Source organism: Apis dorsata, unplaced genomic scaffold (assembly GCF_000469605.1).
Source record: "Apis dorsata unplaced genomic scaffold, Apis dorsata 1.3 scaffold_429, whole genome shotgun sequence".
Taxonomy (NCBI): Eukaryota; Metazoa; Arthropoda; class Insecta; order Hymenoptera; family Apidae; genus Apis; species Apis dorsata.
The window spans coordinates 169,917-176,550 of NW_006263682.1; the positions used below are offsets into that span (position 1 = coordinate 169,917).

The window sequence follows — 6,634 nt, forward strand, 5'->3', positions numbered from 1 at the left end:
TATAACTTTATATTATTCTTATAATATATATTAACTCTGTTATAACTCTATATTAGTATTACTAATATACTTTATATAAGTTAGTATAAGCTATTTTATATTAATATAATATAGTATATAGTATAATATAGATATAAGTTATTATATAATAGATGTAATAGATGTAATAGATGTTAATTAACTTACCGGTGCCAATACTCTGTGAATTTCTTGAAGCGTTGATTGCAACGATGTTACTGAACATAACGATCTTGTGGTCACAACTACGTCTATATATCCAGTAGGTATTTCTTTCAAAGAACTACCATCTCCAATTATTAGATATTCAATAATGATATGAGAAAATTGCCAAGAACGATTACTTTTTATTAAATATTCAGCTAATTTCAGATTTCGATCAACACCAATTAAGTGTGTATTTTCTGGATAAAATTGTATATTTTCACCTGAAAGATTTAAATTTGATCTATGTATTTATGTATATGTAGGATTATAATTTTATCAAATTCGTAATATACATATAAATATAATACGTTAATTTTATAGAAGTAACATAAAATAATGTCATGTAATTTAACATTATTTCTTTGATTGATTCAGAGTAAAAGACAAATATTTTTATATTTATTGTACTCTATATGTACTCTCAATGTCTTCCTTAAAAATTTAAAAGTTTATATCGTGTATTAGTAAAGTTTAAAAAAATTAGTAAAGTTAATTTTTATATAATTTAAAAAATTTAAATTACAAAAGTAAAAAAAAAAAAATAATAATAACTATTTCGGAAAGACGTTACTATATCTGTTTCTATTATTAATATACATACGTGCAATGCACACCCGTTTTAACGCCAATCTCAAGAAGACGTATGCAGTTCATGGATTTTAATACTTTGTCACTCGAAATAACGTGTTGTAATGATTTGAATAAATGTTTCTTGTAAGATGTCATGAGTTCTGCGCACTCCACTTCAAATCCCGTTAAATAAGCTTTGTAAATACGTTTTTGCAAATTCAACCATTTTCGCGATATTAAAATTCCAATAAGAATGACGACAAGTAATAACAATCCATAATTCGTAATTACATCGCGGATCCATAAATCGTTATTACTCATTTTTCTTTATGAAAATTCTTAAAATTTCTCGTAATCTTTATTTTGAATGAGCAATTAATAAATGAATAGAATATCAATTTTTTACCCTTTAATTATTAGTTTCGTATTCATTTAAAAAAATCTTACTTATATTGATGTGTTTTGTAAATAAGTATACTTTAAAATGACGAATGTTCAATGAAATGAAATAAATCTGGTTGTAATATCACTCGTGATAAGATAAGTATTAGAAGTAGTATATTTTTCTGAACGAATAATTTTACATTATATATATTACATAATATTACATCTACGAAATAAGTACTATTTTAAAAAACATAAGCAAATATTTGTTAAAGTTTATCAATCAATTAATATTAAAATTTATAATTTTATTAAAAAATCATCGTATAAATTTTATTTTAAAACTCAATAGTGATGATTCGATAAATTTGAAAATGTGTGGTATTGACCATATGGTTTACCGTAAAAAAAAAAAAAAAAGAAAAAAAATAAATATAAGAGAAAAGAAAGAAAGAAAAAGAAAGAAAATATTTTACGGAAGAAAATACGATTCGGTTGGTATATAGAGGAAGAGAGAAAACAATGGTCTCACGTTTTCGAAATGCGAGAAAGAGCGTACAAGTTAACAAAGGGGAAACAGCCAGCGGGCAAAAAGAAAAACGCTCGAAACGAACATATCGGCGCAAGGGGAGCCATGATTCTTTGTCACTCGAGTTTTTAAGAGTGACCACAAACAAAACGGAGTTCGATCAATTTAGTCCCTCGACCGAGTGAGTGCATTCGTTTGCCTCTTGCTCGTGCTCTTACGCGTATATACACGAACCATACATCCATATTTTCATTTCACATGCACGAAACTCGAAATTTGCTCGATTCAGAAGCATTTCGCAGTTCCAGAGAGGCGTTTTGTTGTTAGCATTGGGGCGGAGAGGAGGCCGACCGTTTTCGTAATGGCTCGTTGATTCGAGAGAATCGTCATAAAAAAATCATACATGCAATTTTCTTTCTTCATTCTTAGTTGTTTTTATCCTCTGTTTTCTATGTACTTGTCGTATTTTGCAATGTTTCTAAATATGGTTCTAAATAAGTTTTTTTTTTTTTTTAGTTGTATTTCATACTCAATTTCCATAAATCTATTGTGTTTTATATTATTTCAATTTCATATAAAAAATTTATATATATATATATGTGTATATGTGTACATTCTATCCCTCGAAAGTTTAGAAATTCGTTTAATTTTCGATTCATGAAGAAAAGAATGAAAATAAAAAATGATCTAGTATTATATAATATTTTTTAATTTTTGAAGACATAAATATTTAAAAGATACATGTTTTACATGTTAAGATTAAAAAAAAAATTGAATAAATTTTGCATTATTTCATTATTATAAAATACATTACTATCTGTCGATAATGTTGTGATCTACAAAAATGCGCGGAAAATATCATTTGCCCCTGAAAATAGGCAACCAACATGCTCTTCATTGCTATAACTAAACAACACGTACGTATAAAAATTATATTAGAAAGACAAAGATTTATATTCATCTTATTTTTTTTTTAAGGGATGTGCGATATTTAATTTATGAATAACAATATTATAATAAAAAATTATTTTTAGAGATACTTATATCATTTTTTATTTTATAAAATTTATCTTTTCACATCGATGTTTGATTCGTTGTCTATTCCATCGTAAAGTTTCGATATTTTTGTCTTCCCATTCTTTTCATCCCGCTTTCTGTCATTCGAGAATGCCCGAAGGCTCGTCAGCAAATTTAAGTTGGACACGTACAAGCACGTGAACAGTTCTTCGAGTACTTCGACGGCTTATTGGTGAGCACGAAGCGAGCGACCCACCTATCTGTTTGATCTTTCAAGAGTGAAAAATATTTAAATGCTGTCGTTGCTGTTTTATATTTTACGCACTTGTGCGCGTAACCGTACCTCTTGTGACTTTCCATTCGCAAACAAGACGAGTATTTGATAAACTATCTGTCGATGACTATCATGCAAATTGTACACGATTATTATGCGAGACTCTTTTTGCCATACTTTATTTATTTAAAACTTTCTATCGAGTATATTATAAAAGCTATTTTATAATCCTAATAAGTAATCTTAATAATAAACGCGAAAGAAGAAGATATACAAGACAACAAATCTGAACAAATTTGAAGATAGTTAAATTTAAATAGAAATATATTACGAAATATAATATCAAACGCAGAGAAGGATTAAAAAATTCTGCATTTAAGATTATTTCATTTATATCGATAATAATTTAACCAAGCCGTGGAAATAAAAATATACGTTCGATAAATATTTGTTGAAAAAATTATTTGGGCCAAGGAAAATTATTTTTCTTCTTCGAACGAATGAGCCGAGCATGGAAGTATCTTAAGTATTTTTTACCTCGTGTACAACAAACTACTTACAATATATTCTCGATGAAGGAGGGATTCGATTTCAGCGAAACACGATGCTGCGAGGCATACAAGACTCACTTGAGAAGAAGCTCTTTTTTTCAAGTGTCGCTACGGCAGCGAAGTCGACGGCATTGTCTCCATTGTTGGCGAATCGTAATCAATATTTTCACAATATGGCGCTATTGTGGCTAGTACGAGCGAGGTGCACAAGCTCCGCGAAGCTTTTATTCCTCGCCATCGTACCACAGATCATTGTTTAACAAATACGCGAAAGTAAAACGTAAAATAAAGTATTATTTACGAAACGAGGCATTTGTCCTATTTCTTTTTTCTTTCCATTTCTTTTTCATTTTTTTTTTCTTTCCTTTTTTTGCATTTATATTAGCTCAATTAGCGAAACATTAGTTAGCGAAGGAAAGAAACGCCGGAGAAAAGTAAGCTTGATTTTACAGCCAAGAAATATTCGCTTCAAGGTAGTCCTTAAGGGTCGAAATATCGGAGTTATATTTCATGCAACGAGTGTCGCGTGGTTAACGTTTGTTGCGTTAACGCATAATACCTGTACCTAAGCCATAAACTAATAAATACATTAACTTAAGATCGACAATGCGTCCAAACATCAAACAAATCGTAAACGATCACAATGCATGAAGGAAATTCGAGATCGGTTAAAAGAATACCGTGAAAGGACAGGTCGTGATCTTGATTTACGACAAGTACTTATTTTCGAGGTTATGGCCACACGCTGACACCAGGACCTTCTCTTCCAGGATCCTCTCTTCCTCTTTTCGATTCCACTTCCCAACTTCGATTTCACTTCCTCCCCGATATTCTCCTTTCCAACACATTTTCCTTTACAGACCCAAACTCTAGTTAAATCTCAAACACTATTTTAATTATTTTCATTTTTAGATCAAGTCCTTGCAGTTTTTACCGGAAAAAAAAAAAAAACTTTAGTAAACTTTATACTGATCTCAAAGTAATCAAAATCGAAGCGGACATGATCCATCCTTATAACTTCGTACCATAACTCATAACTTCAACAAAAAAAGGACTATCTGCTTACGATGTAAGACGATGATTATAAAAAAGAAAGAAGTAAATTGATATCGGAGTCAACGATAACGTTAAGTTAATTTCGACAGTTACACGTTAATTTACAACGTTTAAACGTCCTGGACGCGCCCACCCTCTACGTCTGTTTAACTGCGACGATAACCGGGGACGGGGAATCGGGGAACAGAAGCGTTCTCTGTTTCCCAAACAGAAGGAGATGATTTCGTAAAGGAAATATTTATCGAGGATAGTTAGTAAAGAAGAAAACGATGGGTTGTAGTAAGTAAGAGATCCGAGCCTGAACGGGGGTTCCTTTCCCCGAAAGATCGGTGTCGGCGGAGGAGAGCGACAGAAGTTGGGAAGCACGAAAGAGGGCCCCGTCGGCATTCTCTGTAGTTCGATCGTGGGCGGAGCGTCGCGGTGCTCGGCGTTGTGTGTGAACCAGAAATTGTCAATGGACGGTATTGTTGGGATGCCGGTGCGTGGCGGGAAATAATAAATGGCCGAAACTTCCATGCCACGGTCCCGTAAAAACCTACGATATCGGGGCAACACCCTCTTTTCTTTTTTCCTTCCTCTTTTTTCCTTTTTCTTCTTCTTCTTCTTCTTCTTCTTCTTCCTCCTCCTCCTCCTCCTCTTTTCCTCCCTCCTTTTCTTCTTTTTTCTTTTTTTTTTTTTTCTTCCCTCCCCCTCGACACTGTTAATGCGCAAAATCTTTGCACCGACGTGAACCTCCCTCCTTCTCGCCCCCCCTCCTCTCTTGCCATCTCTTCTCGATCAAAATGGAACCTTTGAAAGGGGATGGCCGATCCTCTATCGAGTTCAACCCTTGTACGCGTCTCTAAGGTCGTCTATCGCGTTTTTTTTCCCTGCACTCTCGACGCTCACGGGATCCTTTGAACTTTACCGAAACCACTGTATCTGTATAATTTCCCCTCTCCCGTCCAAAATTTCTCCCATCCATCCCGCCGATTCTTCCGAACGAAATATCTCGAATTAACTCTCTCTCGATTCTCAATTTTTCAAATTTTTATTATCTATTTATTTATATCTTCGGTAATAGAAATTTAAATAATAAGAAAAAATTCAATCATCTTCGAGACGAAACGATCGCGTTGCGCATATATCGTATTAACTTATACGCAAATTGCAACGGTTCGTCGAACATTTGCTCGTTGGATGTTTCGGGCTCGTAACAGAAGTGTGTCGACGATCATTAGTATTTGCCGAGGGCCAAAGATCGTAAGCGGAAATTCGCGTCATGATAGGGCATTAGTGTTTTACGACATTCCATTATCCGTGTCGTCACGGATGCCACTCAAAATCCGTTTCTATCTGTAGCAGCTTGAACGCGCGAACGTTTCGCTCTAACGGGCATACGACTTTGGGGGGTCGAGGGAGAGGGAGAATGGGGGGATGGGGGAGGGGGAGGGAGGAGGAGGAAGGGGAAAAAACGCGTCTTTGTCGTTTACTGAGATGACTATTGATCCAGGCCACCATTGTTCCCCGAACATCCGAAAGGGATCGGCAGGAAACTGCATTGCTTCCACGCGGCGGTCTTCCTTTTTCGCCGTGTCTCCGTAGATCCGGGATATTTAACCGTGACGCAATGAACATCAGTAATTTACAACCTGTATTCTTCGACAAGCCTGTCCTCTCCTCGACAATCTCGCTTCGCGTGTTTCCATAATTTTTCCTTCTCTCTATTCATTCCTCGTTGTTGTCGCGCGTCAATATGAATGAAATTTGAATTGGAGGTATCGTTCAATAATAAAATATTATACAAACGTTGGGATTGATGTTGCAAATTAATTCCTTGCATCAAAAATCTAAACACCGAAATGGTGTTGAACATTCCGTTCACGTTTGAAAGGGAAGATGGACAACTGTTTCTCTCCATTCTCTTCGATCGTCGTGAAATAGGGGAATTGGTACGCGGTTAATTCGTATTGAAAAATTTGCAATTTCGTTCACGTTCGAGAGAAAATAAATCGTATATTTCAAAGAAAAAAAAAAAAAAAAAAAAAA

At 34.1% G+C, this 6,634-nt stretch overlaps 1 long non-coding RNA gene across 1 annotated transcript in view; it reads right to left on the reverse strand.

Annotated features, from left to right (window-relative positions):
- Window positions 1-1,278, reverse strand: part of LOC116186108 — a 2,284-nt gene extending 1,006 nt beyond the window's left edge. Inside the window, exons 1-2 of the long non-coding RNA XR_004151053.1 lie at window positions 827-1,278; window positions 187-446 (exon numbers count right to left, since the gene is read on the reverse strand). This is a non-coding gene — a long non-coding RNA (uncharacterized LOC116186108). The remainder of the gene's footprint in view (window positions 1-186; window positions 447-826) is intronic.
- Between the last annotated feature and the right edge of the window lie 5,356 nt (window positions 1,279-6,634).